Source organism: Phasianus colchicus, chromosome 10 (genome assembly GCF_987193195.1).
Source record: "Phasianus colchicus chromosome 10, bPhaCol1.hap1.1, whole genome shotgun sequence".
NCBI classification, from domain to species: Eukaryota; Metazoa; Chordata; class Aves; order Galliformes; family Phasianidae; genus Phasianus; species Phasianus colchicus.
Window position 1 is genome coordinate 24,112,086 of NC_143445.1, and position 22,674 is coordinate 24,134,759.

The 22,674-nt window shown below is 38.7% G+C and overlaps 1 long non-coding RNA gene across 3 annotated transcripts in view; it reads left to right on the forward strand.

Moving 5' to 3' along the window:
- The window catches only part of LOC149916673 (uncharacterized), a 140,456-nt gene that overhangs the window by 106,888 nt on the left and 10,894 nt on the right, over positions 1-22,674 (forward strand). The window contains exon 4 of one of the 3 annotated variants that reach the window (XR_016469828.1): positions 6,731-7,360. The exons of the other annotated variants lie outside the window; for them this stretch is intronic. This is a non-coding gene — a long non-coding RNA (uncharacterized LOC149916673). Of the gene's footprint in view, positions 1-6,730; positions 7,361-22,674 lie in introns of those variants that run through there. 3 annotated transcript variants of the gene reach the window in all.

The following is a 22,674-nucleotide window of genomic DNA, read 5'->3' on the forward strand; positions in this document are numbered from 1 at the left end:
GTTGAATATCTGAGCATGTGCAAAGATTCAGATTCATGTTTCAAAAAGGAATAAAGAGTTGGTAAGGGCTTAGATGATGGTTGATGGACAGCCTGGACATTCTGGGTAGGAACATATCCATGGCTTGAACCTGTTTAGCTTAATAAAAAATTATTTATCCCAGTCTGTATCTATATAGGATACAGAATGGGGAAGTAGAACACTTTTCAATATAGCAATTACACAAAGATAAAATGGTGGAAAATCAAAATTAGGCAATAGTAGAGTCTAGGTGGACATTCTCACAATGAAGGTAATAAACCATAAACATTACTTTAATTGCTTTTAAATGATTGCTGTGGATTCTCTGTCTAGAGTTTTAAAAATCATGTTTCCTTGATGGGGTTTTGTTTGTTTGTTTTTGCTTTCTTTGTTTCTTTTCTGAAAAATGTGTCCAGTCATAATTGATTTGGAGTGTTCCTTTAGTTATGTTACAGTCGAACAACCAACCGATCATTGTAATTACTGTTCTTGTAATTTCTAAACTGATTTACTCAAGGCCATGTGTTACACTACTGGCAAAAGTTAAGCTAGTACCTGCTTTTACTGTTTCCCAGCCTGCGGTGTTACCCCTAAATACCATACGTCTTCCTACAAAGTAAGAGAAAGTCTGAGATTTCTTAGATAAGTGTTTCTTTAATATGTATGTGCTTGCGTGTGTGTGAATCCTGCCTTCAAACTCAGCATGAGAGGTTAAAGGAAGCTTCTTTTCCCGTCTGTAAACCTTGCCCAGAAGCAGTTACAAGCCTGTATTTTTGGTTGTGTTAAGTGCAGCAGCACTGAGACCCAGTGTATGGCAATCCTAAGCATCAATTCTTTTTCTCTGGACAGTTGATGTCACTCTGGGAGGGCTCTTCAGGGAAGTCAGGGCTTATTGCCCACATCCCTCCAATATCAGATGGAGAATGTGCTTTCCTCAGTTCCCTTAGAACCATCAAACCTTTCTTCATTACATATTTTGGCCTTCCTGTGCTGCACTGGCTCCAAAACTTATTACTTTTTTTCTGCTGAGTGGGAAGTTCGCATTTTAGATGCTGAATTTATGTAATGAGTTCCTAGTTATTTTTATTAGAAGACTTTTTTATTATTTTTTTTTTCTTTTTGTCTGAAGCAATCCAAAGCATCTCATCTGTGCCAGTTAAAAATTTCTTATCACACAGATCAAGAACAGCTTGCTGACACAATGCAAATTGATGTCACAGGAAGGGAAGCACATAGAATCATAGGATCATTATGGTTGGAAAAGACCTCTAAAATCGCCAAGTCCAACCCCAACCCATCCCCACCATGGCCACTGACCACATCCTTCAGTGCCACATCTCCACGATTCCTGAGCACTTCCAGGGATGGTGACTCCACCACCTCTGTGGGCAGCCTGTTTCACATAAGGAAAGGCTGTTCTGGAATGTGACTCCGTGGGATCCTGAGCACGTGTCTGTCTCTCCAGCTCAGTGAGCCAAATCCCTATGTCCTTGCCCATGTGTGTGAATATGAGAGGTGCTCTTAAATTTTTCAGGGTCATGAGTTGTGTGAGTATAGAAGCTCCAGCTCATCTTTTCTCCTGCTGTCATAGAAATGCCTACACATGATTAATAGCAAGGAAGTCATTTTTAAATAGACCAGACACTGTGAGACTCAGCATGCAAGGCTATTCTACCACAAACAAGTTCTCCTGAATCTTTTCTTTCAGTTTTCTGCCATTCCCAAATTACTTGTGTAAAAGCGTGTTTGTAGTCATTTTGAGTCCACACAGGGGAAAAAGCATTTTATCTTAACTTTTCTTTGGCTGTAAATGAAATAGCTATCTTGCAATTTTGGGATATGTTGATGGTTACAGAGACAAAAAATGACTGAAGTCCTTATATGTATATGTGATCTCAATTAACAGCAGCAATCGTATTTAACAAGCTGAGACAGGAAAAGAATAATGCTTATGTGGGAAATGTCTTGGTTTTAACACCAGTGAAACAAATGATGACAGAGCATGACTGGGCTCTGAACTCTGTCTTCTGACAAACTGAGAGACTGAAAGCTGACTTTGTCAGTATCAGGTAAATCAAATTTATTTTTGAGTCTCTTTCATCACTGTGTGATAATGTAGGGCTTTAATGGGAAACATACACACAAAGAAACAAAAAGCCTTGGAAAAATATGTTGACTTTGACTTTGTGATGATGTAACTTACTCTGTCTCCATTGCCAGAAACAGAATAAAAACACTGGATTCAGAAGAGATGATTTTCAATGACAACATGAATGGTGCAATAGCACAAGTCCCACAGGAAGTCATGGGATTTTTTTGTATTTTTATTTGTGAGATCTTTTTGGTGCTTTTGCAAATCTCATCTGAAAAATGTAAAAGCCTACTCCTTTTTCAGACAACCATATAAAAATTATGTTGTAAACTTGTGCAACAGAATAAACATAAAAGAAATCTTTAAAGGAGAATACTTCAAAAGGTTTTACTTTACTAACATAACCCCTGTTATGTTACAATTTTTCATTATTCCCTTTCTGTTCACTTTAAGATGAATTGTTGATTTGCTGTAATGGTGTCTTTGCATCATTTTCAGAAAGAAGCACTTCCTCACTTTGTCAGAAAATGTTCTCTGGTCATGTAAACACAGGGACCTGGTTCAGGAATTTATGTCTTGTAATCTGGCTGTAGCACTGGTCCTCTGAAATTGTCACTATCTCGGTCTGCCTGGTTCTGCTTTCTCTGTTGCACACTGGGGCAGTGGGGCGTGCATGCTATTAGCTGTACGTGCCACAGGGTCAGCATTGGCTGATCCAGGCTGTTACTGGCAATTCATCTTAATGGGGGATTTCAGATTCAGAAAGTAGCAAGAGCAGATGTGATTAGAGAAAATGTAGTGAATAACAATCACATATAAATACACATAGTGTTATAAATACAAACATATCATTGTGCCACGCTTACTTTCATCATAAGTAAGACAACCTTTCACTGCTGCAATACAGACACAGCAATAAAAGCTGCAAATCCCAAAGCAGATCATCAGTAGGGATAAATTCTTAAAGCTCCATGACAACAAAGTTGTGGTGATTTATACCTGCCAAAGGCCTGCTCCTTACTGAACAACTCCACCTCATTCAGATGGAATTCATCTTGTTGCAGAGGGATATTTATCTCCTGTGTTTTAGGCTTAGGGAGTAAAGCCTAAGTGAAGGACTTGGAAGGCAAATAGGTCTTGTGCTGCTTTGCTGCGCTGTATTTCACCTGCTGTGTTGCAGCAACACTAAGATGAATGATTTGGCCTCTGAAGAATTACTAATAGGGAAGGCTTTGCTAACTAATGTGAAAGACAGCTGATATCCCTTGAGATTCTGTAATTAAGACACAGCAGATGTTCAAACTTTCCTCCAGAAAGAACCAGTGATTAAGATATCACGTGCAGTAGATATATGAATTTGCTTAGACATAAGGATGAGTATAGGGAGCTTGTGGAGACTGTTTCACAAGACAAGGATGAATATGTAGCACGTGCTGGAAGATCTGGTTAGACAATGTCACAGCAAAATAATGAACTTGGGGAATGTTTGGCTGATGAGATGCAAAAACATTGCTTGTTTTGGAAGCTGGAGGGCACGTAGAGCATTTGCACTTTGGCAAGAAAAAATCTTCTTGTAAGCCCAAGTTAGAGAACACCATAATTTTGTAATGCATTCACATTTACTCACTGTGTTTGGATTGTTTATCGTCATGCTTTATTCTGTAACCAAACCCATAGATGCAGACACCTTGGAGAAAAGTTTGGGTCCTGTTTTTTCTCTCTCTCTACTGGTTTTCTTCTCTGAAGTATGGAGTAATTTCCAGCAAAATCGGCATTATTGCTTGACTGCTGTTTGCCAAGGAAACCTTGTTTGGTGTGTGTCTGCTCCTTGTGACACACAAGACATCTCATTCTGTTGTGCTGTAAATCCTTCCAACAGCTGATTCAGGGATGCTGATGTTCCAGTCTCTTCATAAATCAAAGCAAGCAAATTGCTGCTCAAGCACTGTTCATGCAAACGTTGGTTCAAAAAAATGAGTCAAGCTAGATTTTACTTTCTGTTTTTTTCTGTTAAGGATTCAGAAAACACACTTAGACGTTATGATATTGACTTTGCTCCAGGGATGGATAAAGAGATGTTAATAAGTTCAATTAAAACTTCACAATTCTTTTCATGCTAACAGATTATGCTATCACCCTATAAAAACTGTGAAGGGAGCTAATAGTAACCAAAATCTCTACTATACCTGCATCTCACTCTTCTTACATTACTGTCGTGTTAGCTCTGCTGTCTCGTCTAAATTCCAATTTATGTAATTGCTTTCTGCCCACCTTAATTCCAGCTCTTTCCCATTCACTCAGCACTCCCAGGGATTCCCCTGCTTATCCTTTATTGCTGCTCAAAACCTATTGGGCCATTATTATGAGCTGTCAAGCTACAAAGCTTTACTCATGATTCCTATGTGCAATCTACATGTTAATTTTCACAGCACTTCCTTCCGACAAGAAGTAACGTAGGAGTTATTCCTCCCCAGTAAGGCTATATAATTTCAGATGTAAATGTGAAGAACTAAGGCAGGAAAAGCCAATTTTTTAGTGAGTTCTGTTGCCATAGTGTTCTTTCATATGTGTTTTGGTTGTGGTAAATAAAAGAAAATGTGTTCTGACACCAAAAACTCTACAGTTGAAAAATATGTGCAATCCTTGTGAAGTGTGAGTTACTGTTCTGTAAAGGTCTCACTTCAGCTAATTAGCTTTCCACTTCTGTAATGTGTATTTTTTTTTCTCCAAGCACTGCAAAACGTTGTATGTATTAATGAAATTAGACTGCAAAGATGATGAGATGAGTTATGGTCATCATCATCTTTAGACAGAGGAATGTACGTAATCTCAGAGGAAAGTTAGATGTGTCGAACTTTGAAGTACTGACAACTCCAAGCTTGAAGTCTTCTCTCTGGAAGTCAGGATCATTGTATTTCTGTAAAGCAGTGTTCTCAAAATATGATCTGCAGTTTCCAGAGGGAGTCAGAAAAGTGTTTATGTTAGCACAAAAAGGAGTAAACATTTAAGGTATTGCTAAAGCCTTCTTTAGGTCAGTAATCACTTCCTGCAACCGGTAATTACCACCAATTCTCAATTGGCCATCCTGTAGGAATTGAGCTGTTACTAGAAATAAAAGATGATTAGCTGCTTCCTGGTTACTGTAAACACAAGAACAAAGACAGGTTGAATCTAGATTGTTACCTCCGGAGGCCTTTTTTTGTTCATCTCATATGCTTAGATTATTATATAATAATAGTAATTATAATAATTATTATATAATCTAAGCATATGAGATGAGATGGCATAATGGGTTTCTAATCTATAGCTAAGTCTTCTGAGCTAGAGAGAGAAATGTTTCTGGTTTTGTCATGCCCATGAATACAAAGCCTGCCAGAAGAAGCACACCTCAAACCAAAGTTACTTCTCTTGGTTCAATTAAGAACCTAACAGAAGTATAACAGACATGAGTAAGCTTCAGATTCAAGTTAATTGCGTCCCTCCACCAGTTTGTTTGTCTCTCCTCATTGTGTTAACATGCTAATCCAAAGTTGGTCATACATCTCATGTTACCTCTTAGCTACAAAAGGAGAAGAGAATTGAGGAGCCTGTCTTCCAGAAGCAAGACGTTTCCTCTAGCCTTGGAGCATGGTCTTGAACTACTGTAGCCCAAACAATACTGTTCCTTCTCACAGCTGGACGACTCCTTCAGTCTCTCTATGTATTTTTTTTATTTCAGCTTTATTTGTTGTGCTAGCATACTGCAGAAAATTCCTATTTTCAAGGGGTTCTGCCACATAGTGCTCCAATGTACTGCTAGAGTCACAAAGCAAAGCTGACACTGAGTAGCACATGGTCTTTGTTGGAAAATAATTAGGGAAATACAATACTGGAATTCTGTAAGTCGGTGATGGAGCTGCATCTTAAGTGCAGCTTAACAACAGATGTGAAGAGAGCGTGAAGATCACAACTGGTCACAACTGGTGGTTTTAGAAAGAATTTGTCTTTAGAAGGAAAAAGGGCACAACTGCACTATATCCAGAAGTAAATGGTTTATAGAAAGAGATTAGTAGCTTTCCTTCCTCCTCACACTAGTAGCATGCTTTACAAATTCCCTTTCTCTTTCTGCCTTTCTGAAGACAACCATCTTAGCTTTCACCTGCATTAATAGGACCAGACTGCCTCAGAAGGCCCAATGCATGCTGAATTTTCTTGCTTATGACTTTTATTTAGCTTAAAGGTTAACTTCTATTTCAGATGTGAAGAAAGGCTCACAGGCCTGAATGCTTGTGTAGTTTTTCCAGCTATTGAGGTTGATTTGATAAGAGGAAAACAAACTAGCTCTGCTTATCGCAAGAATAACAAGAATCACAAGAATCACTCATTGGACTATTTTTAATGTTGAAAAGTTTGAGCATTTACTAAACTCTGAAAATTGTTTTGTATTTGCTATTTTTCTCAGTAACTTCTTTGAGAAGTGACAAAGCTCAGGCCTGAAATGCTTACATAAGTGACAAGAGCATTCAGAAGCCTGGTAATGGTTTTAGCTTCTGTTGTCACAGGCTGAACTGATTGTTATCTGGTGTAAAAAGAATGATGAGAAAACAGTTAAATTCTCCATCTTTGTGTCTTTTTCAGGCATTTCATTGGTACATCAGAAAACAGCAGAAAAGGTTGACTGGCACTTTATAGTCTCTAGATGCAAGATGTGGATTGAGTGAAGGAGTTGCATTTATAGACCTAGAAGTTATATTTACAGACTAATAGTTCCTTTAAGCCAGCTATTCAATATGTAGCAGTGAATTTTACCCAAAAGAACAGAAAAGTTTTTTTATGACTTGCAACAGATCTTCATGTCACGGTCACTTCTGAAGTTATCTATCCAGGTTTTACTGAACTACTGTAAGGACAGATCAACATCAAAACACATGAACACACCATAGTTGCATAGCAAATTGTGATATAAGCACCAGCTCCACTGTCTTGAAGTAATGGAATGGAAATACTGGAAAGGCAACAGATTGGGAGTTTACAGTAACAGACAAGACCTTGGTGTCTGTATTGGAACTGTTGAATCAGAGCCTGAACCTCTGATTAATCACATGAGGTGAGCACTGAGTCAGCCACGGAGCACAGGTGAAGGCAATTCAGCTGTGTGACCAGAAGGGGTGGAGCCTGGCTGCACCACTCAGACCTTATTTAAGGCTGACTGCCACCAAGGAAGGATCCCTCTCTGGAGATTGCTTCTTGTGGAGTTTCTTATGAGCCTGTAACACCGGTGAGCACTTCTATTTATCTCTGATTATCTTTTCCAATGTGATAATCTCACTAGCCCAACTTCTCTGTATGCTTACTGATTATACAATACTTTACAACATGTGTATGCTTACTGATTTTATAGTGTCTTAGGTTTGTCTGGTCAGCAGTGGACTGTGATGATTTGTTAACGTTTCTACTGATCGTTCTATGATTTGAAATTCAAGAGGGTTTCAAACTAAAAAAATTCCATATCTTTTTGATCATAAATCATTAACTTTTCTGGGCAGAGACCTGGAACATTTGCTGTTTTGTAAAGAATGAGGAACATGTGGCACCTGGTAAATAATAAATGATAAAAATAAAGTATGAGGAACCTTCCTGTAACAAGAGAGCAAGAAAAGCATTGAGAAATATCAACAGTAGGATGAGGATTACCTAACAAGAGCTGTCATCCATTATTTGTCATTCAACTTTACAATTTTAATATATAAAGGAAGGGCTGTTGGGAACTTAATTTCAATAAAATGCAAAAATATGGTAAGAACACTTGAGAAGTGGCAAAAGCTAGAAGCAGTTAAAAATAAGGGAATAGGAGGAAAAAAAGGGGGGGAAAAAACCCAAGAACAACAAAGTAAAGTTGGAAGGAAAGAAGAAAATTAGGAGTTCTACCTGCTTGCAGTCTGTCAGTAAAATTAATGAATTTCTGAGGAATATAAGAGTATGTACGTTCTATGGTGATCTTATGCATAAATGTATGTAAATGTTATGAAACATTTTTCTTTTTACTCTTGTTTTGGTATTTCACTGATTTAATGGAATATATTTCACTGATTTAAAACATTCAGTAAACATAAAGTTGGCTTGAGCTCTCATTAATAAAAATTCCCTTTAGGATTTCAGGGTTTGTTGATCCTAAGGTGGCATGCGGGTGAGAAGAAATTCATATGAGTAGTTCAAATATTTTTTTATAAATAATATTTGTAATTGTTTTCTATTAATTTAGAACTAAGAAATGCTCATGAAATTTTTTCCAGCAGATCGTTCTTAAGTCAGGGCAGAATCATGGGGAATTCCTAAAGGTTAAAGTTATATTCATAATGAAAGCATGCAACTCTGAAATTTATTTCCAAATAAAACCATTCTAGTGTTTTGAGAATTTTTCTTCATGAGGACCAAAGAACTGATGAAATCTTTTATTTCAACTTCAAAATGAAATTCAGAGGCTCCTATTTTGAAACTTTCAGATTTTTCCTATGAATACTTCATATAACCTAAGGATGGACCTGATTCTGCCATTGTGTACCAAATGCACTGCTCTTTGAGTAGTTAACTCCTTTGTTCTTGTCATGCTGCTGTGTAATACTGTAGGTAATAAATATTTTCAAGATCATGTTGTAGTGCTGTCAAGAGAAAAAAGGTACTTGAATAATATCTTCAGTATGGTAAATCTGCCTTGTTCTTCCCAGTCCAGCCCTGAGTTCCATCCTGCAAGTGGTTCCAGGCAGCACAGAGCTGCGGAGACACAGTTATGGTAGGCTTTGTGCCACTCCTGTGTCTTCACTGCTTATTTTTGTGTTTTAAAAAAATAACACACCAGCTCTTAATGGTGTGAATCTGGCTGCCTGCTCCATCAGTAACGTCTAATCTATCTGTCTTAGTTATCTCCAGTGATCTCTGCATGCATCCTTTTATTTACTATTTTCTGCAACAGAGAGAATCTTCTAGCAGTGTGCATTTTATTGTTCTGCTACATCCAGCTGGCACTTGATATATCTTTCTTCAAGGGCTGGTGACACATGTCATCCTGCTATACATGGAATACATCTCTGGATGTAAATCTATCTATCATCTATATAGGCATAAAGAAAGAGAAGAGAAAGGATGAAGGAAAGAAGACAAAGAAAGTGATTGGCACTGGAAACAATTACATTTTCCTGTCAAACTGTGGCACATTATTTTTAGGCAAATGTGCCCTATAAATCTTGACAGTGAATATGTCAGCAGCATTTTCCATCATTGCTACTCCCAAAGTGATCCACACTGCAGATACCCCATAGCATCTGATGTTTTTGAAAGCTTCTGACAGTGGTGTGATGCTTTTTTTTTTTCCTGTAGGTTTCCTATACAAGTTTCTGAACAAAAGCTGTAAGAGTATTGCCAATAAACTCACTATATTTTTCATTTTACAAGACCATTTGAGTGATAGAGAAGTGATTTGTTTCATTCAAAATGCTTCCAGGTAATGGCTTTACTCAGTGACAGACAATTGCACTGATCCAGAAATAATTTTCAGCACCGTAAAATTCTGCAACAATTAGCAGAAGTCTGCAGAACTCTTCACTGAGGATGAGAGAGAGCAGAACTGGCTAATGGAGCAATGCTTGCAGAGTGATAAAGGAGGTCATCAACCTATAGAGGAATAGAAATTGGTGTTCCACATTCCTTTAGTGGCACCACATTTTAGAGAGGAGCCAGGTATCTTTCCATCAGATTGTCTTCAATACTCCTGGGCAAAATTTTTCTTCTGTTCTTACTGCCCTTGAAATGTTTGTCTCACTATCTGAGATGTCAGTTTCTCCCACCTGGAGTTGGGGACACTCAGCTCCTTGAATGTGCTGTGGCATTTGACAGAATGGTGCTCGATTGCACTGTTCTTGAGTATATGATGGCAACTGTTAGAAATGAGAGTACAGTTGATTTTGGTGATGAGGTGTGAGCTGCCTTACTTCTATTTCTCTGGTTTTGTTCTACAAGGGGTGAATCCCAGTAGGTGCACAGCTCAGTGGCCACATCCCCAGCTTGCTATGGTAGAGTGATAATTGGCCTGCTAAGGAAATTTAAGTAATAAAAGTTAAGAAAAAAGCAAATTAATTAAAATTGGTATGTGACTTTACAGTTCTAGCCAAAAGAACAGAAATTAATTACATGGGTACTTACTAAGTTTCTTATATTCCTTTTTTTTTTTTTTTTTACACTTCAGCAGCATAGAAATCAGATATGAAGTAGATGTTTAAGTAATGAAGATTAAAGCCAGTTGCTTTCGGTTGATCTAGTTTTGCATTGCATAGAATAGCAGATCTTTAAGCATTTCTTATGAAGTTAGATGGGGAAGGGAGAATCGGATGAGTCTCCAAGATTTCCAAAATCTCAGACATTCAAGTCTTCCTACATGTTCTTCAGAGGACTATGAATGTGTAGAGGTGCTTTCTAAAAGCAAATACTTGAAGATATTTGTGCATGTGGATTAGAACTTGTTTAGTTAAAAGCTAGAATGGTTAGAACTTAAAAGTTAGAATGGTTGTTCAGATCAAAACAAAGACTAAAGTTTCAGAAGCGGGAATGTCATTAATGGGGAAATTCTGCTCTGAGTTGTGTGCAAAACTAAATCTAAATGATAGCTAAATGGAGTTAAAATGTATGACATTTTCTGGCTCCAGTGGGTCTTTGCTTAGATGAGTTCTGAACAATTCCCAATTATTAGCATTTTCAAGAGGGAAAAAATAAATGCCAAGTATTAATTTCTGTACAAGTTATTTTCCATAATTCTGAATCTCTTTTCATAAATAGAACAGCTTTGCAGGAGACAGTAGTAATGCTATACTGTATGCACATACCTTCTTAATGTATGCCAATTATGGTTTTGGAAATTGCACACAGCAACTGCAATCTCACAAAAACCTGTGAATTAAAATGGAAGAAAATTACTTTAAGACTGCCTTGTTTCTCAGGCATTTATCTTTCTACCAGACAAGAAAATAAAGTAAGAAGAAACTCTCAGAAGCCTGAGGCATCAGTGGAACTTCTTATGATAACAAATGATCTAACTGCTTATGAGATGCTATTTCTGAAAATCAATGGATAGTAACAATATCTTTTAAGAAGATTGCAGCATTTAATATTAAGTTTTCTTATCTTCCTAAGGACCAAATTCCAGCTCTCAGTAAAATCACTGAGAATTTCATTAATGCCTCTAATGAGAGCATGATCAAACCTCAAGAGCCTCATTTGAAAACATGTTAGCTTTTTGAGAGTCACTAAGAACAAGTTCAGATTAGCTGCATCACACCATGGAATCACAGTCTATACTTGTTTTTGTATCTTTGTGTCCATGCATGCTGTATGTATAGAGGAATATTTGATTCTAGAGAAAATTGCATTTTCAGTGAGTACAATTGCAAAGGTAACATCTTGAACATCAAGGGGAGCTCTGGCTGGGCAGTCTGTTAAGTCTGTATTAGCTCTCTGTTGTCATTTTTAGGAAGCATTTGTGCAGCAGCACGAATGATTATTTCTTTTACATTAAATTGTCATTCTAGAAGCCGTGCTTTTGATGCGATGGATCTTTAGTTCATGGAAGGAGATACTCAAGGTGAATATGGATATCTGGATTCTGTTCCTGTGGCTTCTCTAGTTATGTATGGATAAAATAATCTGAAGTGCTACCAAATTCAAGAACTACTCTTTGAAGTACTCTTTGACTTGAAACCTCACCTGGCCTGGGTACAGACTTAACAGACTGAGAACTCCTTGACTTCGCGAGCAGTGATGCATGGCTGTTCTTTCTTGGTGGGCAGTTTGTCATCTTAATTTCTGTGATCCAGTAAGAACATTAGAAGCCAGAGCCACGTAGTGCTCAGACTCAAGCCAAGAATAGCTTTTCTTCCAGTCAGTTGTGAGGAGCTAATCAAGGAAGCAATTGTCAGTGATGTCTAGATATTCAGTCTTGATATCCTGTCTGTCACCCATTCTATGTTTAGACAGTGTATCCTGCTCTCATAGTCTCAGATGCCTTTCAGCTTGTCATGGTTGCTATTACCACTGTGTTTAGGTGAGCAGTGACACAGTCTTAGTGATGTTCTTTTTCCACTTGACCCTGAAATTTCAGTCCAAGGTCTGGATTGCCCAAATAAGACAGATTTCTTTCTCTCCAAGCTTTCTTTAACATACAATACCATTCTTCCTTCTACTTGCTTTTCTTTTACTGCTTACAGTATCTTGCTATTTATCTTCTTCAAATTTCTCTTGTGCCTTTTATATTAATATTTCCATGTAAGGTTAGACGTTTTAGTCCTAGAAATTCTCTTACACTTTTGTTGAAAGCTTTCTATGCCGCATTCAGAGATGCAGTGTTCCCATGATCTCACCCCAGAAGATGGACCACCCCAATCCATTCAGTTTCCTGGTGACCCCCTAAATTTTGCTGTTTGAGCCTATTACCTTTCCTTATAAAACTATCATCTGTAAGGTCTGTGGCCCTCATAGCCTCTTCAGCATTACTTAGGATCCTGTCTTGATGCATGCGGGGATGTCACAGCTGTGCCCCAGCCCAGGGAGACTTTCCAGGGAGTGCTTGTTAAGCCCAGTCCAGTTACAGGTCAGTACCATGAGCCTCAGGAATGTATGCAATTGTTTATGAAAAGTAAGAATTTTTATCTCCTAAAATGAAGGATCAGCTGAAGTCAGCCATGTGGTTCAGATATCCTTAAGAAGGGTATGACTAGCTGACAGTATGATAGGCTAAGGTATGACATGCTCTTCCCAAGCAGTGCATTGTGCACTTTTATTTAGATTAAAAGTACTGAATTTTGACAATCAATTAGGAAAAAAATGTTTTCAGTGTTGCTTGCAGCCATGGAGAAATCATACAGATAGGTTTTTTTTGTGTGAATTGCTGTGGAGCCAAGGCTCCTATTTCATGTTTACTTCACATGTGCCTGCTGTTATATAAGTAAGATCCTATTAAAAAAAACCAGAACACTTTAATATGCAGTACGACATGGAAGAAATAGAGAATGATTAAGGAGGTATCATTTTGTAAACAAGTTATGAGTATCATCACAGCCTTCACAGCAATTAACAGGTTATTTTGCTGTGCAGACATATTGGAAGGGTTCTGTTACATAAAGAGAACTGCTCAGAGTTTTTGCTCTGTTTGTCTGCCTGTATTTCCTCTGTTACTGGAACTATATAGAACTAATTGCAATATGAGCTGATTTTTCACGCTTTCATGCTATTAAAGGATCTCTTTGGATGAGTGTGTGCTGCCATTTGGAGATGTAGGCAAAAATACTGCTCTTGCTCTCCTGGTTTAAGGGCTGTGAAATGGGCATGGATACATGGAGCTGATTTGTTTCCATGTGTTAAAATGCAAGTCAAAGCCTTCTCTATTTTATGTGACTTTCTTTTTCCTCAGAGGGGCTTTTTGTCATTTGTAATTTCCTCCTGAGGAGTGTCCCACCTGCATTTCCTTATACAGAACCATGTATCCTGAAGCGAAGAGAGATATCCAAAAAAAGAGTGGGAACACTGAGAGGTGCCAAATAGCTCTCAGCTTTCCAAGAACTTATCCATGTGGTGAAATCCCACAGATTTTTAGGATTGATTTACTTCACCACAGCAGCATCCACATTCTCTTGTGCCTTTCTGAAGCTAAACATCAGAATACTTAAGTACAGCTAAGCTGCTGCAGCCAGTAAATGTGTAGAGGTGTGCATTAACACTGAAAGCAGGTTGCATTACAAACTGTCTAGTGACCCAGATATATACAATAACCGTTTCCCTGTGCACAATATGCTTGTTGCTAGTAGCTTAGTAACCAATAGAAATCAGAGATCAGAAACTGTCACTTTGAAAGAGCAGAGAGTAATTTAAATCCACCTGAGGCTGGTTCACAGGGCTCTGTTCCACCTTCAGCGATGTAATACCCTGTGCAGCAGTCTGAAATACCACATTGCAGTATGTGTCAGTGGAAATTATGTATGTGCTAATGAGAAGTCAGTGTTATAAACAGGAGTCTTCAGTGTGCACTTTAATCTCGTGGTTTATTTTGTATTCCTGGGCAAAGTTCAATTTGTTCTGCCTGAGTTCCAAAAGCAAGGAAACAATATTCAGCACCAAAGACACTGGGGTGAGAGTCAGGAAATTGGAGCTTTGTTCCCAGCTCTGCCACCAACGTGGTGCTGTGTCATCCCAGAGAGGGCGTTTGGCGTGGGCTGTGAGTGAGCACATCCACCCAAAGCAGTGAGCCTAACTCCAAAAAAGACTGGACTAGAACAGGCAGTGGAGTTCAGGGTGTAATTCGTTTCATCCTAAAGGAGATATCTGAATCATGAGTATTTCTCACAGAAACAAATGGGTGATTTAACACAGCTAGTCTAAGGATGGTTACAGCTATGTGAAGTTGCACCTTTCAGCTAACACAACCTATGTGTTATTTGTACAACATATATGATCAGTGTTGGAGCACACAGGCTGATCTACTGTGCTTACATATTTTGAATCTGCCATATTTGTATCTCTGTCTGCTGTCTGGCAGAGTTGCTGCTAATTATTAACAGTATTTATGAAAATCTTAAATATTGTTAGGAAACATCTAGCTCAGCTCTCAGCACTTGATTTAATACTAAGTGGTACAAATAAGGGGGTGATTAGGCTGCAATGGGGAGGAAAAAGCAGCACCGATGGGAGGCCGGAATCCTTCCTGCTGCTGTTCCTGCCATAGGCATTGAGCTACCAAAGCCGGACTCATTGACTGGGCTTACATTTGTTCTATGCTTTGTCTAGTTTACATGGAGATGATTTTCTTAGCTGTATCAGTGAGCAACTGGATTGACTAATAGACACTGTAAGGTGCAGTCCAAGGCCAAATGATTACCATAATTGGAAAATATGCTGTAATTCACTTTGTGGATGCAGTTCAGCTCAGCAGCTCTGTGTGTATGCGTGGTGGCTCTTTTACCCCAACAGAATCTGTGGCTTAGCAATGAACACTGTTTACCTTATGACACAATTTAAATGCTAATAGTTTGTTGGGCTTTTTTGATTGTCTGGTTTGTTTTTGGTTGTTTCATTTTCTTCACATGATAGAGTGAGCAGCAACTTAGAAGGTAAATAAGCAGCTACACTTGTGAAGATTCTGATGTTCAGCAGTAGCCAGCAGACTGCAGAGATGGCACAGGGGTAGGAGTACCCAGAAGCATGGCAGGAGAGGTGGTTTCAGCTTGCTGAGGTACTCCTGCTGCCCTGAGAGTAACCACAGCCTTACAGCAGTTCTGAAAAACCAGCAACTCTTATTGGGAGCGTAAGTGTGGGGGGGAAAAAAAAAGGAGCTCTGAAAAATCTTTTCATTAGATGAAATTATCTTTTATGGGACTGAGCTCTTTAAAGGCAGCTTGGGAGCTCTAAACACTTGCTTTCAATTTGCATTCATAGAAATTGGGTGTCTGGGCTTCTAGGGCAGCACTGTCTGCACGATAAGCCTAATCCAAACACTTAGTCACTTTAACTTGCTCTCCTGTTGTTTTGCATTAGTGAAACACAACGTGGGGAATAGACTCCTGAAAATAACTCTTTGCAGTGACCATCAATTAACATCAATTTTATTCTTCACATTTAATTTTATCCAAATCATTTATAGAGGAGTGCCTGCAATCAGCCACTTTGCACAACAATCCTTAGTGTTCTTTTGGTATTGTATGCCAAAAGGTACTGAACTGTCAATACTAATATATACCTCATTGCACATCACAAGAAATAAAGAAGTAATAATATTGCAACGTGAAAATTAGAATACAGAGGTTATGTGGAGTCAGAGTCTGAGCAATCTTCATACTATTACTTAGTGCTGAAGTATTGATAGCAGAGCTGTGTCCTTCTGAAATAACCTAGACAAGAACAGAACCTATTCAGAAAGGAGTTGTAAGACTTACTATGTCTTAAAGTTGTCCATCTGCCTTGAATTATAACAAAATGAGGGGAAAGATTAAAAAAATAATAATAAAAATTAAGGGAGAAGCCCAAGATGACACAAACTTTGAAGGAGGGTCAGAAGTGAGTTTCACATGTCCTCTGGTTCCACGCTCTATTTAATGAGAAGACCATTTTTTCCTCTATGACTGGTTACCACCATCCCACATAGACACCATGTCACTGTTGCATTCAGTAAGGCTGTTCTGCTCTTCTGCTGGCAGAACAGGATTTCTGAAGAATGAAGAGCAAACCAGGTACTCTCAATACAACATCTGCTTTGATTTTTGTTCTTCTTTCAACAGCATCAAAACCTTTTGGGGGTCATATTGTCTTGCTAAAAAGAGCACAAGAGCTCAGCGTGTCTGTAGTCAGGGTGCACCCAGAATATTTCTGTTCAGATCATAGGAGTATGCATCAGGTAGATTAAAAGCTACCAAACAGCTTTTGCTGATAGTATAGACAGGATGTAGGAAGGGCGAGGACAGAGGCAGAGGACTTCTAGTTTTGCCCACTAAACTTGTGGGCATGTGTATGTATACCCAGAGCTTATCTGTGTCCAGAACGCTATCTGGTTTAAACAAATGATTTTTAAAAGGAGGAACACTGTAGACTTGATTTGCTGCTGCCTGGCTAGTGCTGATACAGATTTCTCTTACATTTGTTACTGATGTTATAGAGCTAGTTACTTTGTCTTCTTGAAATGCAGTTGTCAGACCCTTCACAAGGCACTGCTCTTTATTGTCAAGGGCATTAGTCAGTCACTTTTATTAACACACAATGGGTGGAACCCAGCTGAGTTTGAATAGTTATGCTTTGCACTCATTTGATCTTGCTACAAGTCACTAAAGAAGGTATTTGGCAACAGAGAATCAGAAATCAGATGTTTACATTATTGCATATGCATACATTGTAGAAACAGCTACAGAACTGATTAGCTAATGAGTGCAATGTGATCAGTAATCATTAATGAGTGACTGTGATTGAACAATACAGTTGTCAAACTTGTGGCATCCCTTGTTCTTTAAATCCATTTTCTCCAGAACAATAAGGGAACTCTGATTCAAGGCTCAAGTCTCTTCCACAGCATCATATGTTTTGATTGCAAGATTTGTATCGATGAGATCCACTGTGGCACCACTTTTCCCAGGAGATATAGTGAAAGTAAGGAAAGTCTCCACAATCTCATTTCTCAAATTTATCGGGACTTCACCAGTAGTGTGGCACATGAATATTCAGTTCTCTTTCCCAGTGTGACAGAATATCCTATGAATAATTTATAGCTTTAGACTGAAGTCCTTTCAGCTTTGGAAATGTGTGCATCAACACTGACTTCTCTATTTCCTGGTACTGAAACTATAGCCTACATATTCTTTGTTCTAAATTGCCAGCTTAACTGAGGAGGCCTAGAACACCAAGATATACAATAGTTTGGTGATGTTACAGCAGTGAGGGAAGGGAATTTAATACTGGGGCTGAATTGTTATCTGCAGAACCAGAATCCTTCTCTGTAGCAAAGCTGCAATTTATACTGCATGCTGAAACCAGTCTCTAAAGCACAATATGTTACATGTGAGATATTGTTGCTTCCTAGCTGAAATTCCAATATTTGATTCTCTCTGGTTATACAATCAGAAGTGTCTTAACTTTTTTTTCCTGGGGGGGGGAGAGGGGCGCAAACAAGGGGAACAGTAAAATTCTGGAAGCATTTCTCTGTTTATAAGAGAAATTCCTGTCTTGAGACTAGTCAGTAGTAATGTCTAAGAAGGCTATTAAGGTGTGAGCCTCACATGTGAAAATGGGTTGGTGCCACAGTTGACGGTTGATTGAACATAGTAGGCAGTTGCAAGATTTGGGCTGTAGGTGCTGCCTGAATTAGTCTGGGCTTTGTGTATTGCTTCTAGAGATTGTGTGGGTTGTAGCATATTTTACTCTTCATTTAATTTTGAAATTCATGAAGTTTCATTTCAAAAGAATCTATGACAGACTTGCTTACAAGGAAAAACAGTTTTTAGGAGAAAAGTAGAAGAATGGCCAGGGAATTTGTAAGCTTCCTTCATTTAATATTTGTAAAATAATCACTGTTTCTATGATATCCAGTACACGCAGATTACCCAAAGACTCTGGACCTGTCTATTGCATGGTTAGCCTGAGACCTCTCTCAGCTACAGTATTATGTTTAATTGCACAGTCCTTTATTTGCTGTTTGTAAAGAAACTGACACTAGGATTACAGTTGTAGTCTGATACCACCGAAGAACACCTTGACATCCTTGTGAGTGTTTTGTTGAAGCCCTGAGCACAGTTATCAGGTGATTCAAAGAGAGTCTTTATTCAATTTATTTTATAATGAAAAAATTATCAAGTCAGCATAGTATCATTCAAGAACACTGACAGTATGAACACAGTGTAACCTGAAGGCTTAGAACCTACAAGTGAATTGACTCAAATTATAGCAGTCATTTTTATCTTGATGCTCTTGGGATGTGACTTAGTTCATTGTGGTAAAGGGTTTCTGACCCATTGCAACATGAAGAGGCTCTGCAGTTACTGCAGCCCCCACACAGGGGCTGACTCTGTGTGTCAGAAGGTGGTACAGTGGCAGCCAGTCCACCCATCTGGATTTCACATGCAGAAATGAGGCTCAATGAAGATTAACATGAGGAGCATGTAATCCCTGATCAGAGCACATGAAAAGCTGCACATCATGAGGACATGGTAGGTTGTTTGTAGACAGCTCCTGGGTGTGTTACAGAAGCCTGGAGAACTCATGTGATGGCTGGAGCCTTCAGGTATTCCTGGTGGGGCTGGGGGACGTTTTTCCCTTGAGGAGGGGCAGTGGCAGTGAGCGGTACCCAGGTAGCTGGCTGCAGCTCCAGGAGCTGGTGCAGCTTGGGCTCTACCTGGCCACACACTGCTATGGAAACTCAGGACAGAACCTGATCATGTAGTCTGGTCTCTGTACCCTTCTCCTTAGCCCCACCGAGCAACTTCTTTGTATGGAGAAGGCAGGGAGGGCTGGTGGGTGTGCCACACATCTCAGCTTTGGCAGAGGAACAGAGGAAGTGGCAGAGGGAGGGAGATCTTGGAGGTTTTGGAATGATATTCCCAGAACTGAGAAAGGAGCACAAGGCGTGTGTGGGAAAGCTCTGACACATATCCAAATGGAGATGCTTGGAGGATCACACAGTTTCCTTTGGATTTACCACAAAATCTGAAGATTTCTGTTTTCTGCTATATGTGCATATTCTAATTTTAACTTTCAGCTCTTGGTTTGGAAATGTTTTTCTACGATGTGCTTCCCTCTCCTTCTGATTCTCCTCAGGTTTGCAGTTTATCAGTTTTGAAGTGCTAAATTAAGATGAAAGTATAATTTCTATTTATGGAACTGCTGTGGTATCAGGGGCCTGGTGCTTTGTGAGCAGAAGTAACAAACTTAGTGAACCAGAGGAACCCAGTGTTTAATCTCTGATACAGCTGATACTGTTGCAGTCTGACTGGTGTATTACCCAGCCTGGAACTCTACGAAAACATAATGGAAGGCACAACATCAATGGGAGTGCTTAATGAACTTGTTCATTATTGTTTCCAAATTGATTATTGGCTCTTCACTTGAGATTATCTGTGTTTCATTCACTGGAAAAACATACAGCTGGCAGAGAAAGAAAGTTGACATCAAATATGCTGAGACTGGAGAGCAACTGCACTGGTCATTTTTCTCCGTATCATTATACAAAAATATCTTGCTCTGTTACCTATAGTGTCTTTCTGAGTCAGCTGTTGCTTTTCTACCAAGTGAGGAGAGAAAAACAAAAGCTCTATGTGTGCCCGAATATTCACTTTCCTTCTATTTTATGCACTGAATGACATTATTTAGGTTAAAAACTCTGTAAATGAGAGGTCACTTCCAGTGAGAAAAGGTTTCCCTGTGTGAGATTTTCCATAGCTGGAGATCAGTTTGCCAGTTCTCAGCTGCATGTTTTGGAGAAGGATCAGAAGTGCCATCTTTTGCAACCCATAACATTTACAGCGTCTGCACTTGTCTGTTTGGTGGCTGTGGGAGGGACGCTGTTGGCAGTGGTAACTGACAGCAGAAGCTGATGGCATCTGCAGGAGGGTTGGCAGCACTGGCATACGGCTGCTTTCAGCCAGCTCGTCCCAGCAGGGGAAGGTTGTTCTGTGTCAGGCTCAACCCCAGGAGGCAGTGCCTTCCCTTAGGACCTTTACTTACGTTCCTAGATGATGCTCTGGTACAGAACTTATACCCTTGAGACTACTTCTCTTTCCAGAAGGATGTGTACTTCATAGATATTTATTATTAACTGATATTTAATCTAACAGACTAGTCTCTGTAGTTGTCAAAGCAAGCATATTTTTAGACAAAGTTGTTTACTTAAATCCTTGTAATATTGATTGTATGTAAGTAAAAATGGCAACATTTCTAAATGAGTAATTTAGCTGCAGAATTTTTGCTTTCCTATTACATATCTTGATGTAGTGCATTTTTCCAAAACAATTACATTTAGCCTTTTATTAGACAGTATGTGATCTGTGTAGTCTCAACCTCGTACATCACTGCTTGCAACCAAGCAATCATCCTTTCCCAAAGATGTATTTTCATACTGACACTTCATATATTGTTTCTACCTTCTCTTCAGTTACTACTTCTAGATATTTCTACCAGTCTTTTGGAACACACCACAGGTTGCCATACAATTTACATAATCAATGGAAAACACTGATATTCAGAACTTAGGAAAAACTAATGTAATAAAAACCATCTTGTTAGTGCTTAATTTTCTTTTTTTTTTTTCTCCCAGCAATTATATTAACTAGATTGAAGCAGTTTGAAAGCTGCAATGAGAAGGGTGAAGTGAAATGTGAAGGTCCACTGTCTGCAGTGAGCACAAGGAAACCTCTGGGCAGACACAGTAAAAACTTCTAGGAGCCAATGGTGCATTGGTGCCATATCATTTGAAAACTGACAGAACTAATTCATACTTTTATTTCATATAAAAAGTTTCTGCCCTCACAAATGTCTTTCCCAAGTATATATTTCACTAAAAACCTGTAGATTTTTCTTTAGCCAATGAGTAAAATTTTGCTTTCTGTTGTATGGTGATGTAACTGACTCATTCAGTGTTCTGGTGACACAGCTGAAAACAGATTGCATCTGTCAGAACTGCTGGTCCCCCCTGGGTCTCCTTGTACCAGTAGGAAATAAGACAAAAATGGAGATATGAAGGCAAGTAAGTCTGTCAGTCAAATTGATGATTGATGCCATCAATACTTGAGAAAACCAAACCTAAAGCTGTTTGTTCACAGCATTGCTGATGCCTTTAATTATGGTAGTCAGACAGATGGAAAGATCATTGTACAGGTTTTATTTAAGAGGTTCACGCCATGGTAGATTTTCTGTCAAGGGTAATCAGTGGCAGTAAGGAATTTGCCAGAAAGAACAAGTCTGTCTTATTTATAGTTAGCTAAGTTCTAATGTTCTAATTATTTCTCTTACATGAGCAGTCAGTTAATAATGTGTAAACATAAAGCAAGGCTAGAACTGCAATTACTGCATGGTGGATGGCTTCCCTCAAGCTGTGTCATTTTCAAGCCCGACTATGTCACAGAACAAATCCACTTCAAACCTGTCAAAATATATCATCAGCCACTTCTCCCCATTGTGCAAGGAAATAGTGAGGTCCTCCTCTATGCTGCTGAATACATTGAGTACCTTGTGCCACGGGAAATGGATCACCAATGTACAGATCTGGTATTAACAAACAGTAAGACCCAGAATGTATCTTCAATTCCTGATAGAATTCATACCCCAAAGCATAAGCAAAATATAATAAATATCAGAAAATATTTTTGGTTAAAGAAAGCTGGCTATAACACCTTGTGTACTTACTGTGCCAAGCTCCTAATGCAGTTTTGTCTAAAACATGGCATTGGGTGTGTGTTAAATGTTGTGCACTTTGGATGAATTGACCTCAGTTGCAATAATGGAACTAAGGAAAAGTGGCAGTTGTGTGCTTTTTAATTCCTGTCAGAAGAGGTTCAGTGGATGCAGAAAAAAGGAAAACCTTATTAATATTAGCTCAACTATCTATACTGTAATAATGATCTAAATACCTCTCCAAAAGATTTAGGGCAGTTATCTGGAAAGATATTTGTCATCTATCTTTGAGAGCTTCAAGGCAAATAATAAACGAACAGATGAAACTTCCAGGAGAAAGTAATGTTTTCAAACATGTCCACATAATGTCTTCAGTTCCTGATAACTGCCTTTGCTTTTTAATACTGCTCTTTAATAACACAAAAGATGCTTCCAGATTAATCGGTCTGGCTACAGAAGTCCTAAGCTTTATTTTGAGAATTGCCTATCAGTGAATTAAACTTCATTTCCAGTGAAGTAATACCAAACTAATTTCTAAAACAGTGAAAAATAAATAAGAAGGGTGTAATTCCTTGCACTTTCTCCATGAGTTGTGGAGAGGAGAGATAATAAGATGACTTATCAGTAATAGCCAAATTCTGTTTTGATTTGAGATATTCTCACCGGGTAATACAGTGTTACCA